General features: G+C 39.4%; 1 protein-coding gene across 2 annotated transcripts in view; it reads right to left on the bottom strand.

Moving 5' to 3' along the window:
• Window positions 1-18,940, bottom strand: part of PLD5 (phospholipase D family member 5) — a 438,248-nt gene that overhangs the window by 292,865 nt on the left and 126,443 nt on the right. The gene's annotated exons all lie outside the window — the stretch shown is intronic.

Consider the following 18,940-nt stretch of genomic DNA (forward strand, 5'->3'; position numbering starts at 1 on the left):
GCCTGGCAGACATGTTCAATAAATATTTGTCAAATGAGTGATGAATAAGTGAATAAATTATAAAACAGCAAAGGCTAATAAATCAATAATTTTTGTGTTTTACAACTCTGGTTATTATTTTTTTTACTACTTATAAACTTCCATTGATTCCCATAACAGAAACATATTGATTTGCAAAATTAGACATGCAAAATGTAAAACACTCTGAGCCCATATTAGCATACAAAAGAATATAATATGTGATACACAGGGCATCTTTTTTAAAACAGCAAGACCAAGAATGGAAATTAAGTTTGAATGAAAATGTTAACTGAGCACAGAGCCCTACTCTACTCCCCATCTTATAAAAAATTCTTATAAATGAAGAACAGATGCAGTATTATAATAATAATTTTATAATGAATGTTGACAACTAAAAGGAGTACCACCTATGGACAAGAAGTTTTAAAGATTTAGTGGAAATTAGATTGACCAAGGAGGTCAGAGTCCTCAGACACACATAGGAAAATTCAAACTGCTATAATGTAAGTAGAGCTCTAAGTCCAGAGGCAACAGAGAGACAGAAATGGAAAGAGCTCTGGAATGACTGGCACAATGATGAGCTGGGAAACTGTATATGGAGCTGATGGGCCAGTCATCCCTTTCCTCCTACCCCCTCCTTCTGCCCTCTCTGTTGAGCAGCACAAAACAGACATGTTTTAACTCACAAATTCAAATGAATAGGGCAATTTCCTCAGAGAGTGAGAACTCCCAGAAGGGCACTACTAGCACATGAATGCCTCACATCTCAGCAGCATACTCAGTCTCTCCTATGAAACCTGGAGACGAACCCCTGTGCTCAACCCTCATCCAGAGACATGCAAATAGGAATACGCAAACATAGAGGTGGGCAGGTAACTAAACATCTCCAAAAATTTGAGAAAAGCCAAAATCACGAAAGAGGTACTGAACCCAGCAGTAAAAACAAACTCTGGAGAAAATAAATCCAACAGAGGACACAGGTGAACCCTTGAAAATAAGAGTCAAGTTCTCAAGAGAAGGAGAGAAGTTGCCCTGGTGAAACATCAGAAGAGATTATTATGAAAAGATTACCAGTTAGAGATCTTAGGAATTATAAACCTCAGTGGATGGGTTGAATATCAAATGGATACAACTTGAAAGTAAATTTATGTTCTTGATTGAATCAAAGGAATTTTTCCAGAATGCAAGGCAAAAAGGACAAAGTCCTGTTAAAATAATTGGAAGGCCATTAGACTGAGGCAATTCCACTGCCTGCATCAGCAAACTGAAACTCAGCTCATTGTAAACAGTAAACAACAACAGCAACAACAACAACAAAACACTTAAGCTTATTCAGTCAGAAATGGCCTAACCTCTAACAAGGGACTTTTGCTGGAATAATTCAACTAAACCTACTGCTCTACTGTAACCAACCAAATATTTTCTTTGCCTTGCTCCCGTATTCACCCTATAAAAGCCTTCTCCTTCATTCCTCTTCATCAGAGCCTTGAACCACCTGCATTCTGGAACTGCCCAATTCATGAACCAATAAAGCAGCCTCATTGTCTGGGGTGACATACAAGGTTCACTGTCTCACAGCCACGGAGATCAAAGACCTGGACACAAAGAGTAAGGTTAGGAGCAAAAATTTAATAGGCAAAAGAAAGAAAATAGCTCTCTGCTACAGAGAGGGGTCCCAGAAAAATGAGTTGCCAATCTGCAGTGAAATGCAGGGTTTTTATAGATGAGCTAGTGAAGAGGTGGTGTCTGATCTACACAGGGCATGAAAAAACAGTTAGGACCAGGGGTGGCATCTGCATCGGGTGTGAATCTCTGGCAGCCCCTACCCCAATCTCTTATTAGGCAGGTGGGTTCTGTGCCTGAGCTTCTCCATGTTGCCCATTTCTTACTGTACATGTGCTAACAACAAAGGGAAGGTGGAGCCCCAGGGTGAACGTGCCTGTCTCCTAGGTAGCCCTTTTCCATTGGTGTAGCTGCAGGCTTCCTCCCATGCAAGTTTCCAGCTTCCTTATTTGTGTTTGCAGCTCCATCTTTCAGGATGTTCTTTGTTAAAAGAGAATTAATTTCTTGGGTTGCTTTTTCTTAGAAAGGAATCTCTGCCGAGGACTCTTTTGCTCTCACTATCTGTCTAAAATAATTTCTTTCTATCTCCTGTGTCACCACTGTTTGCTCAAATAAACTCTTTCATATTTAATGTGCCTCAGTTTCTCTTTCAATAGTCCTAACAAGTATGGGTATAAACGATAAAACTCAAGACAACCAGAGAATCAATCCAGAAAAGCCAGCATCCATCAGATCAAAGTTCCTCAATGAAAGAACATTGAGAATGTAGGACTATCAATATTCAAAGAAATACAGAAATGAAAACTTTAATAGTAAAAAAGATATATCTTCCAAGCAAGTACATCTTTTTTTGCCATGAGTTTGGAAACAATTCAAAATATTGAGAACTGTAATGGGTGGAGTTTGGGGAAACAGGCATTGGGTTAAAAATGCTAACTGGCAGAGCTTGCTTACATGGCAATTTGGCAGTTTTTATCAGAATTTTAAATGTACATATTTTGACTCAAATTCCACTTCCAATACTTAATTTTACAGAAGTGTTTACACATGTGCATAAAGATTTAACAAGGATGGTCACTGCAGCATTATTTGTGAAAAAAAAAAGGGAAAATTAATCTATCAATAGAGGATTCCTAAAATACAGTGATTCTATGGAATATTGTGAAGCCACTAAAATGTGCATATGTTTTTAAATAAAGATTCAATGGAATCACATAAAACTATTGACAGTGGTTATCTATCAGGAAGAGAGAGGTTTTGTGAGGTCAGAGAAGTTGCCATGTAAAAGATGTTCGTGGTTTGCTCTGCATTTTTCTGTATAATTTGGATATTTTACATTAGCCCTGAATCTCAACTGTCTCTTACAGCAATGAGAAAGAGAGCTGTCTATTCTTGGACTATTCTATCTCAAGGCAAGTTATTTACCCATAGTTCAATTTTCCTAAGACACAGCTGAGCACTAACAACCACCACCCTGGGTGGTCTGTATTTACTTAAAGTTCTTCAAATTATTAACCAGAGGTAGATAATATCCCAAGTTTCACAAATTACAGGGGACAACGGGAGAATGACAGAACTGCAGAACACAGAGAATACCCAGAGATGATCTACTTCAACCTGCCATTTTATGTTTTTCTGGATAAGAAAACTTCTGGGAGCAGAACACTGGTGACTCAGTTGTGTATTATTTTCTTCGCCAATGATTGATTAACTGACACACCAACAAACAAAAAGAGCCATCAAGTTTGCAAAAGACAAATGGCACAGAAGAGGCACTCTCGGTCTCCAGTGATAATCTGTGACTTGAAGTCAAGCACACCCAGGGCTAGGGTGGAAGAGACCCTTGGGAAGTAAATGAACTTATTTAGTTCCTTGCTTTCTACATGCAGCCACTGGTGGCATTAGGCAAGAGAAGAAAAATGTGTTTCATCCCATTTAAAATACTCTGTGGGCATCTAACACTTGTTATGATGCACTGTGCTAATACTGACAATTCAGAAATGTGGTCTCATTCTTCAGAGAGTCTCTGCCCTTAAGGACCTTATGGGTGAGGGGTGAGGGGTGAGAGAGATGCAGAGAGAGAGAGATGCAGAGAGAATAGATGTGCCATTCTAATAGTACAGAGGGCTGAGCCAGGGGCCAGGGGAGGGGGCATTAATGGCTGTGTTTGTGACCCATTTCACAGAAGAGTTCCACTTGAGTAGACCAGTTCTAGTGTCTCCCACCCTTCCTTCCATGCACACCTCATTCCTGCAGTAGAGAATTAGGGATTCCCTCTGTACTCACTATAAAGCGAAATAAGCTATTTTGAATTTTAGTGAATGCACAAGAACACCCTGTCAATGTCAACAGGAAGAGTCAATACTTAACAGCTAAAAATTACACTTTCATGTTCTCTAACCCCCTCCCCTATATTATAGATAAAAGTGAAAAAAATGACAAAATGCCAACTGGTCTTTGGTAAGCTGAGGGCTATTTTGGCCATCTGTATTCTGCACTCTGTTTTTAACAAGCTGAAAAGGCTTTGACTCTTGCAATATATCAAAATAAGTCCAAGTTCTTTCAACTTTCTGTGATAGATTTATTCTGAAGTCTGTCAATTATGATTGTTTTATGTTTTTTTTCTAAACTACCTGTTTTCTGTTCACTGCAAAGGTTGGTATTTCATCCAGTTAAGGGGCAAAAACACTGCTGACAAAACCCAACAATCTTTATTTTGAGCTCATTAAAAAGCAAAGACAAAGTTAGGATTGACTTCGGGTGTAACTGGCAAGTAATGAAGAAGCAAAATTTATCTTTAGTAGCACTAGTGTTCAGTTTCTCCTTATTTTAGAAGGAACACACACACGCACACACTTTTATAAGAGTGCACTGAGAGAGGCTTAGAGTTAGGGTGAGAGAGAACATTTAAACCATCTAATCTAACTTTGCCGTCAGTACAGAGACCTGACCTTCTGCACTCCTGACTGATGAGATCTTCCTTCTCTGCTTGGATGCTACGAGCTACCAAAAGGTCACTACTTAACAAGACAGCACTAATTTTTAGAAAGTTCCTATTAACATGGGAAGACATGATGAACAGAAGCGTAGTGAATCATCAAGACTAAATACCTTTCTCCATCACGTCTGCCCTAACTCCTTTCTCCATCCCTTATCCCCCTCCTTCTTTCAATCTCTCTCTCTCTGGATCTCCTTTATTTATCCCTTCACCACTTTCCAAACCCACCACTGCTCTTGTTCTCTTTCAAATCTCCGAAAGCTCCCTGACACCCAAACCTCCTCTTGATTCAATGCCCAATCCAGGGCAGGCTTGCATGGGGCTTTCCCTGTAGAAGAAATTATCCCTCTGCTCTGATTACAAGGGGGCTACAGAAATACAAATGATGACATCCTGAGGCAATAGATAATGAAATGCAATCTTATAATATACAGTGACCTCAGTGGTAGAAGAAAGAAAGGAAGAAGATAAACATTTTAGTTTTTTGCCTGCTTATTTTAAAGTTTTATTACTATGCTTTAAGTTCTGGGGTACATGTGCAGAACGTGCAGGTTTGTTACATAGATATATATGTGTCATGGTGGTTTGTTGCACCCATCAATGCATCATCTACATTAGGTATTTCTCCTAATGCTATCCTTCCCCCCACCCCCCCACCCACCACCCCGACAGGCCCTGGTGTGTGATGTTCCCCTCCCTGTGTCCATGTGTTCTCATTGAAGATGTAGAGAACCTTACATCACTGAAGGAATAAAAATGTAGCCTGCGGCTTCTGTATATTCCTAAATTTCCCTTCTCTTCATCCTTATTATTTTTTAAATTTATCTGTTTCTTCAAAGAGTCAGGTAAAAGCCCATCATAAGCCATACCCATAGCACAGCTATTTCCACACACCAGCAGGATGATCTCTAAAAGCCCTGCTTTGTGGAGCCAAGTAGAGCATAAGAATGTCTCATGGATAGGAAGAATCAATATCATGAAAATGGCCATACTGTCCAAGGCAATTTATAGATTCAATGCCATCCCCATCAAGCTACCAATGACTTTCTTCACAGAATTGGAAAAAACTACTTTAAAGTTCATATGGAACCAAAAAAGAGCCCACATTGCCAAGACAATCCTAAGCCAAAAGAACAAAGCTGGAGGCATCATGCTACCTGACTTCAAACTACACTACAAGGCTACAGTAACCAAAACAGCATGGTACTGGTACCAAAACAGAGATATAGACCAATGGAACAGAACAGAGCCCTCAGAAATAATACCACACATCTACAACCATCTGATCTTTGACAAACCTGACAAAAACAAGAAATGGGGAAAGGATTCCCTATTTAATCAATGGTGCTGGGAAAACTGGCTAGCCATATGTAGAAAGCTGAAACTGGATCCCTTCCTTACACCTTATACAAAAATTAATTCAAGATGGATTAAAGACTTAAATGTTAGACCTAAAACCATAAAAACCCTAGAAGAAAACCTAGACAATACCATTCAGGACACAGGCATGGGCAAGGACTTCATGTCTAAAACACCAAAAGCAATGGCAACAAAAGTCAAAATTGACAAATGGGATCTAATTAAACTAAAGAGCTTTTGCACAGCAAAGGAAACTACCATCAGAGTAAACAGGCAACCTACAGAATGGGAGAAAATTTTTGCAATCTACTCATCTGTCAAAGGGCTAATATCCAGAATCTACAAAGAACTCAAACAAATTTACAAGAAAAAGCAAACAACCCCATCAAAAAGTGGGCGAAGGACAGTTTTTGATGAACAGACTTCTCAAAGAAGACATTTTTGCAGCCAACAGACACGTGAAAAAATGCTCATCATCACTGGCCATCAGAGAAATGCAAATCAAAACCACAATGAGATACCATCTCACACCAGTTAGAACGGCAATCATTAAAAAGTCAGGAAACAACAGGTGCTGGAGAGGATGTGGAGAAACAGGAACACTTTTACACTGTTGGTGGGACTGTAAACTAGTTCAACCATTGTGGAAGACAGTGTGGCGATTCCTCAAGGATCTAGAACTATAAATACCATTTGACCCAGCAATCCCATTACTGGGTATATACCCAAAGGATTTTAAATCATGCTGCTGTAAAGACACATGCTCACGTATGTTTACTGTGGCACTATTCACAATAGCAAAGACTTGGAACCAACCCAAATGTCCATCAACGATAGACTGGATTAAGAAAACGTGGCACATATACACCATGGAATACTATGCAGCCAGAAAAAAGGATGAGTTCATGTCCTTTGTAGGGACATGGATGAAACTGGAAACCATCATTCTCAGCAAACTATCGCAAGGACAGAAAACCAAACACCGCACGTTCTCACTCACAGGTGGGAACTGAACAATGAGAACACTTGGACACAAGAAGGGGAACATCACACACCAGGGCCTGTTGTGGGGTGGGGGAAGGTGAGAGGGATAGCATTAGGAGATATCTATATCTATATATAGATATATAGATATAGATATATATAGATATAGATATATAGATATATATATATACCTATATATATATATATCTATATATCTATATCTATATATATATATAAAATATAGGAGATATAATGTAAATGATGAGTTAATGTGTGCAGCACACCAACATGCACATGTATACATATGTAACAAACCTGCACGTTGTGCACATGTACCCTAGAACTTAAAGTATAATAAAAACAAAAACAAAGAATGTCTGAACAAAGCACCACATTGAGCCACAGAGTTTTCTCTGGTCACTGTTCATACAGCCATCACTATCTACAAGGAGAGTGCAGGTTTACTAGGGTCACAAGGTGAAAGAAAGGTCTGTGGAGTTGCTGTCAGGCTGTTCATACATCTTCCTCTCTTTCAGTCATTGATAGCAATTGCTCGTCAATTCTCTGTGCGCCTGTACCACAACATTATTATGCCCTCAAAAGCAACACAAACCACCTGAACTCCTAATACACAAAATAAGTTATTAGAAGATCACAGAACCAGGAAAAGCAAAAGGGTAGGCATGGTTTACATATGCGTTCTTCCTCTTTCCTGGGAGAAATGCTTTTTCAGTTCCTCCATTGATCAGAGAGGCTGACATTTTCCTTCATCACCAAGGTTTTCTTGCGGCTCAGAAAACAATATTCCTAAATGAAGCCCTCAGAAGCAAACATTTTTCTTTGACCTTCACCTGCCCGCCTATCTCTCAATACCATTCTCCCCCAGGGCTAGTCATAGAAACCAGAACACTAAAGAAACCAGAACGTAAAGCCAGCCATGAAACTTAAAAATATTACTATAATGTTCGCCTTTGCCTTTCTGTGTGAAAACTGGCCATAAAAAAATTATGTGGGTCTTAAGACCCCTTTCCAGAGACAGCCATGCCCCACACCCAGAAGGAAGAAATGCTGCACAGAGAGGCCAAGAAGAATCTAGACAGACAAGCCTCGCTGGGTTTCCTCACTCCATCTGTTAGCATTAGATCTTACCCTTTTTCTCTAATTATATTTCTACACGCTGTTCATACTTTGTTAAACTTAAGCACAAAAATGGACAGTTTACAGCAAATCCTTGAGTCTTCATTCTGAGGGGCTCCCGTGTTGACACAATAAATTTGTATGTCTTTCTCTAATTAATGTGCCTTTTGCGAGTTGATTTTTTTCAGTAAAGCTTCAGGGGTCAAGGGCCTTGGCTCCTACAGTTTTACACACAGGGACAGCAACCACCAGCACCTATTTCTCTGTGGCTTTACAGTTTACAAAGCCATTTTGTACACCTGGCTGTCATTCCCTGCTCTCATCTATCCTAACCCTCTCTCTTTGGTCAATATCCCTGAGCTGCCTAACCATCCAGCCTGTCCCCACCAAGGCACGTCCTAGCCTTTCCCTCAGAGTCTGCGGGTAGTGGAAACAGGCTAGAGGTTTGTTTAGGGCTGCATCTGGAGAGAATGGTGCTATTCTGGCAGCTATACCTTGGATGCCACTGTGGAGTCAGTCAACCGTGCTGTCTGCCTCATTAAAGGCCCCCCATTCTTCTCAGGCATACCCAAAGAGCTGTGCTATCCAGTTTTCTTTAGAAAGGTCTGAGCAGCACTGATGGCTCTGCAAGGGCATCAAATTGGGATTTTGTAACTGCTTGCCTCCCAGAGGAGAGTTTAATTCTTTAATAGTAAACACAGCTTCTTCCAACAAAAGCCTCTGAGGATGGATGCCATGCCACTCAGTCTAAGCAATACGATTTCATATTCTAGATAGAGACATGACCCTGGTCCCAGTACAACCTCACATAGGAAGGTTGATATCCCAAACATGTACAGCTCATGGGGGAAAAAGCAGGTAAATAAATAAATAAAACAACAAACTTAACAAAAAATACAAACAACTAAATTTAAAAATGAGCAAAGGAGTTCAATGGACATTTCTCCAAAGAAAATATACAAATGATTAATAAGCACATGAAAAGATGTTCAACATCACTATAGAAAAATGCAAATCTAAACCACAATTAGATACTTCACGCTCATTAGGACAGCCAGCATCCAAAAAATGGAAAACAACAAATATTAGTCAGAAGGTGGAGAAATCGGAACCCTACACATAGTTGGTGGGAATGTAAAATGTTGCAATTACTGTGAAAAATAGTGTGGTGGTTTCTCAAAAAATTTAAGATAAGATCACCTTATGATCCAGTAGTTCCACTTCTAAGTATACATCAAAAAGACTGGAAAGCAGGGACTCAAACAGAGAAATGTACAACAATGTTCATAGCAGCATTATTCACAACAGCCAAAATGTAGAAACAACTCAAATTAGGAGATGAATGGGTCAACAAAATGTGATAAGTACATAGGACAAAATACTATTCTGCCTTAAAAGAGAAGGAAATTCTAACACATGCCACAACAATAAGTGAACCTTGAAAACATTATGCTAAGTGGGATAATCCTGACACAGAAGGATAATGTATGATTTCCACTTACATGGGGTACTTGGTGTAGCCAAATTCAAAGAGACAAAAGTAGAACAGTGATTACCATGGGCCAGGGAAAAAGGAGGAATGGGGAGCAATTGCTTAATGGGTACAGAATTTCAGGTCTGCAGGATGAAAAGAGTTCTGTGGATGGATGGTGGCAATGACAGCACAACAATGTGAATGTACTTAATACTACTGAACTGTACACTTAAAATGGTTAAAATGGTAAATTTTATGTTATACATATTTTACCACAATAAAAAATAATTAAAAGAAACCATCCAGGCATGGTGGCTTGCACCTGTAGTCCCAGCACTTTGGTAGGCTGAGGCAGGTCAATCACTTGAGGCCAAGTGTTCAAGATCAGCCTGGCCAACATGGCAAAACCCTGTCTCTACAAAAAATACAAAAATTAGCTGGGTGTGTTGGTGCATGCCTGTAATCCCAGCTACTCAGGAGACTGAGACATGAGAATCACTCGAACCTGGGAGGTGAAGGTTGCAGTGAACAGAGATCACACCACTGCACTCCAATCTGGGTGAGAGAGCAAGACTCTCTCAAAAATAAAAATAAAAAAATAAAAAATAAATTAAAAAAGAGAGAAGAAAAAAGGAAAACAACCAACAACTGGAAGGTTTGGACTTTATCAGCTTTTCTTTCCTAGTTAGGTCTCTCCGTAAATAATCCAAAGCCTTTCTCTGAGCCCCTGGTTCCCTCTCCTCTCATTCCTAGGTCTTTCACACTTCAGAACTTTTCCTCCACATTCCAATAAGCAAAACTTATCAATTTTAGATGGTACGTCTGCTTCTCCTGCCTAGGAAGCAACTAGCTAAATATATCTTTCCAGCAGTGGCAGACATGGAGTAACTAGGCTTCCACTCACCTTAAATATAACAGGGACTTTGCCATTCTGCGTATGGTGTTCACTGAGGTCACCCACATTCAGAGACTTGCATTCCCAGGTAAAATCTATGTTCTTACCTATAATCTACTCAGCTACCCTTCAGATGGCTGCCATGCTAGAGCACACGAGGGCCTTGGTTGTCCACTCCTTACCCTCTTGGGCTATTCTTCTCTGCATGTATCTGGTTTCACCCCACCAAACGTCAAAGGTTTGTGCAAATAGAGCCATGTGTATAAGTTTGGGAATGGGGGCACCTCCAGCCATTGCTAACATATCAGATGCTAAGGAAGAGGGGAAAAACTGTGTTCCGAGAAACATAACAATGTGCAACTCTTCACATGAACCTTGAGCACAATAGCATCCAGGAAAAGTTTTATGGGCATACAGTCAACAGTAGTTATAGCAGGGCTCTCTTCATTGCTTTGTTTTTGTTTACTACATTTACAAAAAAAAAAAAAAACTGAGTTTTACACTGTCTTAGATCAAACAGAAACACATGCAGTTTCACATTTTTTGCAGTGGCTATTTCTTTTTCTGACAGGTTGACCTCTTTTATCAGTTATATTACTTCCCCTAAGTTCAGGGAGAGTATACGTCCCAATCCACTTTTTACTGTCCTCCCAATATATTTATGCAAAAAGTTATGTTCAAAGGCTGAGACACTTTACTTATGGCCCCAAGCATCTGCTTTTATTCTACGGCCCAGTTAACCTTTTACAGCCCCAGCTTTTCATCAGTTCTCAACAAAACCCACACAAATGCATCCACACTAACATATTAACGGGTATTAATAAGCTTATACAACATACTTCATTTATTATCTGTGGCTATTGCTTCTTGGCCTTTAGCCTAAGAACAAGTGTATTATCTGTGGCTTTCATGAGGACACTTTAGAATGCCAGGGCATTTGGGGGTTCTATGGCAAACCAATGGGATGACATTTCTAGGCAAACTATGAAAGAGAGCTAACACTTATGGAAATTCTTCACTTTTCATAATATGGTGAGAGTGAAATTATAATATGAAGGTTAGATAACACATGAGACAACTACAAAATTTCTCACTTACAGTGGGAAGCTCCTGGGAGTAACGATGTGCTCTTTTCTGCCTTTGGAGTATTTCAGTGGAAAGGTTATTCCTTTCAACAACACTGCATAGCTATTGTCTTACTTTATGGCACTACAAGGTGTTCCAGGCACATCTCATACCATCACTGCTGCAACCCTAGAAACGGTCTTCCCTCTAAGGATTCCTGTGTTTTCTGTAATGGAAAATATTATTTAGAAACCAAGATGGAAGTACTAAGAATGCTCAATGTTATTTGGGGTGTTGCTTCTCCCAGACCCTCTCAAAGCACAAAGCTAGGAAATAAACGCACACATGCATGCATTTATTTTGACATTTATCTATCTATGTATATTAATAACCATGAGTTCCAGACAACCTACAAAATGGAAGAAAACTTTTGTAATCTATCCATCTGACAAAGGGCTAATATCCAGAGTCTACAAGAAACTTAAATTTGCAAGAAAGAAGAGAAAAAAAAAAAAAACCAACTCCATTAAAAAGTGGGCAAAGGACATGAAGAGACACTTCTCAAAAGAAGACATTCATGTGGCCAAACATGAAAATAAGCTCAACATCACTGATCATTAGAGGAACGCAAATCAAAACCACAATGAGAAATCACCTCATGTTAGAATGGCGATTATTAAAAAGTCAAGAAACAACAGATGCTGGCGAGGCTGCATGGAAAAAGGAACACTTTTACACTGCTGATGGGAATATAAATTAGTTCAGCCATTACGGAAGACAGTGTGACAATTCCTCAAAGATCTAGAACCAGAAATACCATTTGACCCAGCAATCCCATTACTAGGTATATACTCAAAGGAATATAAATCATTCTATTATAAAGATACATGCATGCGTATGTTCACTGCAGCACTATTCACAATAGCAAAGACATGGAATCAACCCAAATGCCCATCAATGATAGACTGGATAAAGAAAATGCAGCACATATACCCCGTGGAATACTACGCAGTCATAAAAAGGAACAAGATCATGTCCTTTGGAGGGACATGAATGGAGCTGGAGGCCACTATCCTTGGCAAAGTAACTCAGGAAAAGAAAACCAAACACCGCATGTTCTCACTTATAAGTGGGAGCTGAACGATACATGGACACAGGGAGGGAAAGAACACACACTAGGGCCTGTATGTGGTTGGGGGTGGGGAGAGGGGGAAGGAGACAGGAATAGCTAAAGGATGCTGAGCTTAATACCTAGGTGATGGTTGATCTGTGCAGCAAACCATCACGGCACACATTTACCTGTGTAACAAACCTGCACGTCCTGGACATGTACCCTGGAACCTAAAATAAAGTTGAAGAACTTAAAAACCATGGGTTCCCACCATCTCAAATTCCAATCCACATCAAAGTTCATTTTTCACTTCCCCTTTTCATTTTTGTAAAAATTCTCTTCACTGATAGTAAGAAACCTGGCTCCCAGTATATTTAATATTTGTATATATTTGTTCATTTCCCCTATATATAATCAGTCTTCCAACCTGCTAGACTATTGCCTCCCTCAAACAGCTTCCCCACTTAACTCCAAACCCACTGGTGCCTCCAACAAGTATCAGGGGAGGAAAATAGGAAGGGTGCCTAAACTTTTCAGATCTATTGCTCTGGCTGCTAGCAGAGAACAGACTTGAGGAGGACGAGAGTAGAATCCAGAAGAACAGTTAGGAGTCCACCTATTCACCAGTTCAGAAAAGAGACAAATGACTTAAGATAAAAGTAAGTGACAGAATCCAAAATTGTCTTGGAGTTAGAACTGGAGAGGTAGCCGACGCACTGGCTGTTTGGGGTGGGCGTGAGGGAAAGGAGAAATGGTAGGTGATTCCCAGGGTTTGACTCAGGCAACTGATAACAGAGACTTTGACAGCAAAACAAACAAACAAACAAACAAACAAACAAAAAGCCTGAACATAGAAGAGGTTTGGAATGAGGTGAAAGTTACCGAGGGTTGTATTTTGGAATTTTTATATGAGATTCCTGTTAATACCCAACGGGCCATGACAAGTAAGTAGGTGAAGATTGACATCATTGGCTGCATCGAACATGGCATTTGATATTGTGGGACTAAAAGAGATCATCAAGGGAAAGAATGGAGATACACATGAAAAGCCAGCTTGAGGCCAAGCCCTACAGCACTGTGTCAGAGAGAGGTAGGTCAGAGGAGGAAGTGCCAAAAACAGAAAGACAGGAGAGGCTGTGAAGTGGGAATGTAATTAGGTGACAGCGGTGGCCTGGAAGCTAAGAAAATACATTGTTTCAAGCAGGAGGGAACATTTAACTCTGCCCCAAGTTGCTAAGCTGTCAAGTCAAGAAAGAGAAGTGCCTAATAGACTTGGCTTCAAGGAGATTGTAGGAAGAGCTTGATAAAAGCATTTTTACTGGTGTGGTAAGGACGGCTGGAGAAGCACTGAACAATGAATGGAAAATGTCTTTCTGGCAACGGGCGGGGGGGCGGGGGGACTAATTATCAGGAGAAACCTTCCTGATTGAAAACGTATAAAACAGTTAAGACATTTATTACATTAGCATTTTATATTAAAAATAGGTATAAAGCACCCTCAGGAAAATGAGAGCTTTAATTATATATGTTTCATCAAAATAAATATTGATGGTTATTAATTATATCCAAAAAGGTTTTACGTCTCTTCTGTTAAATGTCTTCGAGGACTGATATGTTTTTAGCAAAATATTTGCAGGTGTAAAAATCATTTCTCTTAGATTTAAAGTGATAGCTTTCAGGACAGAATTAGCTTCTTCCTTGAATTTTGATTTGTGGTAAAAACAAATGTCAGCTGTCTACCAAATGTAGATCTAGTACATCATTCTCCTGCATGTTCCCTTTCTCTCACGCTTAGCAGCTGCTGAAATGGAATCAGTGATTCTATCTCAGCACTGAGTCCCACGTTTTTTATCTTCAATTTTTTTCATCTCTCATTAGTAAGCGCTTCTCATTTTTTAAAATTTATTTTTGCTTTTACAATTATTTTTAATTGACACAATGAATGTACATTTTTACGGGAAACTGTGATATTTTGATACACGTATACAAAGTGTAATGATGACATCTCAAATTGTTTCCTTTATTAATTCAATTTATTTTTAACTTTCAAGACTTTAGTATATTTAAGAAGTTTGTCTATGTCCTCATTTTTATATCAAAGCCCCTTTTCTCTTTTCCCTTGTTTTTCGTTTACTTTTTTTCCTTCTTTTACTTTTTCTGGGGGGAGTGGCATCTTCTGCTTGGACCATGCTTTATTTTTATAAATATCTTTCTCCCTCATTTTCTGTTAAATTTTTTCTTTTCTTTGCAGTAGCAGAAGCTTCTGCCTAAGCTTTTGTCTAATTTTATCTTGAAATGAAAGCTGGCTATGTCAATTTTTATAAATACAAAATCTGCAGACTACTTTCCCCTTCGTCCTAGCATTTTGGGCATCCTTAGAAGGGCAAAATCTCACCAAGACTAGAAAAATCAAGATTCTTTAATTTGAAGATGAGGCTGCATTCAGGCTTTGCATGATCTTAAGCATATGACACAAAAATCTTTTCCTTTCACGCACAGCTCTGGACTGGCAGGACTTTGGAAAAGACCCACTGCATTTTCCTGAGGTTTCTTCCATGTGCTCTTTTTGTTTGCTTGTTTGTTAAAATACAAGGAAACTGGTGTATGTACTTCCTGGAAGGTAAAAATCCAAGCACTTGGCTTCCACTGTCACATCAAGCTGCCTGACACAGAGCCCCAACACGAGAGCACTTGCATTCCTAGTGGAATCCACTGCAAAACCCAGCTGACTTCAGCAACGGCTATTTCCTGAGCCACTGCAGCTATGGACTTTAAGATTCCACTTTGCAATTTGCAGAATTTGTGTTTGTGTTTCTTGTTATCTTTATAATCTTCTCAGGATCACCAGAGTCTTTCCACAATATTCCAACCAGTTCCAGTGACTGATTGGTAACCAGATGATTTTCCTGGCTCTGAGTTAGAAGAAAACGCACCATTAAATTACATTCTCTCCTCCTATACATACTGGGTAACAAAGGAGAAAGAAACTACAGGTGGCTGGGAGTTTCCATGTGTTGCTGGCTACAGCCACTTCCCCTCACAGGGATCCAGACTGGATCCCAGCTTTTCCACTTCCTGAGTTCTGAGTGGCTGGCAAAAGATGTATTCTCTCTGCTTTGGCAAAAATTTTAGAATGGTATTTATAGTCACATCAAATTTCGTGTCCAAAAATTTCTGCTTCCTCCAACACCAGAACATTAAAGAATTGTATCCACTGGCTAAATCCAATTCCTTGGTCTTCCTTTGGGATATGCCTTTCAAGTGAATTAACACTGCCACAATGATGCTTCGTCTTATTCATTTACACTTCAGCATGGTCTCCAGGATTTCTGCCTCGGATACAAATAATCTAAGCAAACCGTGGCAAGCGTTTTGTGAAATGTGATACGGTCTCATTTGTTTGGATAGCCAGTTCTCTTGGTGTGATTTGGTTACCACCTACTTCTCCTTAACATCTTTCTTCTTCTTAAAAGAATTTCCAGGATGAAAATAAAAAGTGTGAATTACCTTTTGATGAAGCAGTACTCTCTCTCTGGAAATCTACCTTGAAGATATACCTTCACTAAAAGAAACAACACATGCAAAAAATTGTTCATATGGGATTCTTGCTAGCAGTAAAATATTGGGAAATAAATATTCATCAGTAGGACACATGGCTAATTCTGAGTCAGAAGAAGGAAAGGTACTAGGTGAGCCTGAGATATTCTTTTGTGCCAAAAAGCAAGGAAGCTATCAACAACCACTGGAACATGTCAAAAGGATCCAAGAATCAGTTTAAAGAATCAGTTTAAAATCACCGACCAAATTCGGGACACTTTGAGTAGCAAAAGGAATACTTAATGACTATAAGTCACTATAAACAGTAAATAAATTAAAAATCTATAAGTCCAGTGACAATCAAAAAACAAAGGGAAGAAAAGAAAAATGAAAATTTTTCATTACTCAGTATCATTATTACACCAATTCCTTATTCTAAAATGTTGGGGAAAAGCTGAGTGTTGGGAGGGAAACTGAGGCAGGGCTTGCATAATGTCCTCTGGAATGTGTCTAGACTTGCTGGCTCCTTGCTTCTAGCCCTCCTAGGCTCCTAGATCGATTGTATTCCCATTATCTCAAGTACATGTGCCTCATAAATGCTAAACTCACAGCTATAGATCATGCACCTGCCCTTTCCACCTCCACATTCTCACCAGCTGTTTCTTTGTTGGATTACCAATAAATAGCACAGAGCTCGGGGCCTTCGCAGCCTCCATGATCGCGATGGCTCCCTGGTCCCACTTCTTTCTCTCAAACTGTCTTTTTCTCAATCCTCTGACTCCGCTGGACTTTGTCACCCCCACGACCTGGTGTTGGGTCTGATCACCCCAACACTAAAAATCAAAAATTAAAGGGAAAGAAGTAAGCATTTACTCTAACTTTTCAGGAGAAATTGTGGTTCGTTCCCAGATGATGAGGGAAAGCTTTTTAAAATAAATGTAGAAGAAATGCTAGAATCAGAAAATGATGGTCAACGAGGTATTTGCATGGTGCCAAATATTACTGCATTAGTTTGCCAAAGCTGTTGTAGTGAAATGCCATATGCTGAGTGGCTGAAGTAACAGAAATGTAGTGTCTCCTGGTTCTGGAATGCAGAAGTTCAGAGACCAAAGCACTGACCAGGTTGCTTCCTCCTGAGAGCTGAGGGAGGGATCCATTCCAGGACCCTCTCCTCGGCTTGTAGGTAGCCATCTTCTCCCTGTGTCTCTTCACATCATCTTCCCCCTACATGTGTCTGTCTCTGTGTCCAAGTTTCCCTATTTTATAAGAACACCAGTCATATTGGATTAGGGCTCACCCTAACCACTTTATTTTAACTTTATTTCTGCAAAGATCCTATTTCCAAATAAGGTCTCATTCTGAGGTCCTTGGGGGTAGAACTGCAACATATCTTTTTGAAAGGGGACACAATTCAGCCCAAAATAATTACCTTAGAGGTGACTTGCTCATGTTAAAGGAAAACAGGATACGTTTGCAATATAAATATTTGGTGATCACAAGCTTAATTAAGTGATCCATGTGAGCATCAGTAACAGTGGGACAACCTGACCTCGTGTACCTCCTGATGTGACACACTGAGAAGTACATAGCATCACCTACACAGTCTGCTGGCCACACAGCAAACCTGAACCCAGTCCAGTCTGAAGGCCTTCCTTCAGTTTACAGGAAGGAGAAACAAGGCAAATGCGTCCCAAGCATCACAAAGTCATATTCAGACAAATTCAGAATACAAAGCACTCTACAACACATCTGAGCTGCAGAAGTCAACACCATAAAAACAAATGTATCAGAACTTCTCTAGAACAGGCTAAAAAAACAGATCGATAAGTAACAATACACGGCTCTTGACTGTACTCTGGTTAGGGAAAAAAGGGGCTTTATAATAGAATTTCGAGACAATTGAGATTTGAATATAGACTGAATATTAGGGAGGTAGTGGGACCATGTGCTTCTTGATGTACAGGTATTATACAATGTTTTATAGACATGGTCCCTATTTTTAGGGGAAGTAGAGGAAGTATCATGTTGTCTGCAAAATATTTTCAAATGGGTTTTGTTAAATCAATTTGTCATCACTGGAAGAGATTGTTACACCAACCCTTTACTCTGAAAATTCATGATCAAAGGGAAAAGGGGGAAATTATACTTACAGTAGATGGAGGCAAATCTTAACAACTGTTAAATTTAAATGGTGAATACATGAGTAATCATTTTACTTCTTTTGAAAAATTTCACAATAAAAAGTTCGAAGAAAAAGATCTAATTAAATAGATACTCCTGTTCATGGATAAAAGAACTTAATTTCATTCTCACCAAAATGTCCCATCTATTAGACACACTCAAAATCCCAGCAGGGTTGTGTGTGTGTCACTTGATAAGCTAATTCTAAATTGTACATGCATTTCAAAAGGGCCAGAGAATAGTCAAGATCCTCCTGAAGGAGATTAATAATGTGAGTTTTTCCCTGCCATATATCAAGACTCCTAACAAGGCTAAAGTGATTCCAACAATGTGGTCTTACTGCAGGGATAGAAAAATATACCCGTGGAACAGAACTGAGAATCTGGAAGCATAGAAGCACAGAATTTAGGACAGTGATGACATCCAGGGCAGAGGGTAGGGTGGAAGAGGGGTAAGATTGGAGGGATACCTACAGGGTTTCAAATGTTCTAGAAATGCTCTATTTCTTAGGCTGGTGATATGTATATAAGGGTTCAGTTTATTATTCTTTAAAGAATATATATATAGTATTTTTATATATTTTATATAAATTTTATATAATTTATATATGATATA

Source organism: Symphalangus syndactylus, chromosome 19, assembly GCF_028878055.3.
Source record: "Symphalangus syndactylus isolate Jambi chromosome 19, NHGRI_mSymSyn1-v2.1_pri, whole genome shotgun sequence".
In the NCBI taxonomy this organism is placed as follows: domain Eukaryota; kingdom Metazoa; phylum Chordata; class Mammalia; order Primates; family Hylobatidae; genus Symphalangus; species Symphalangus syndactylus.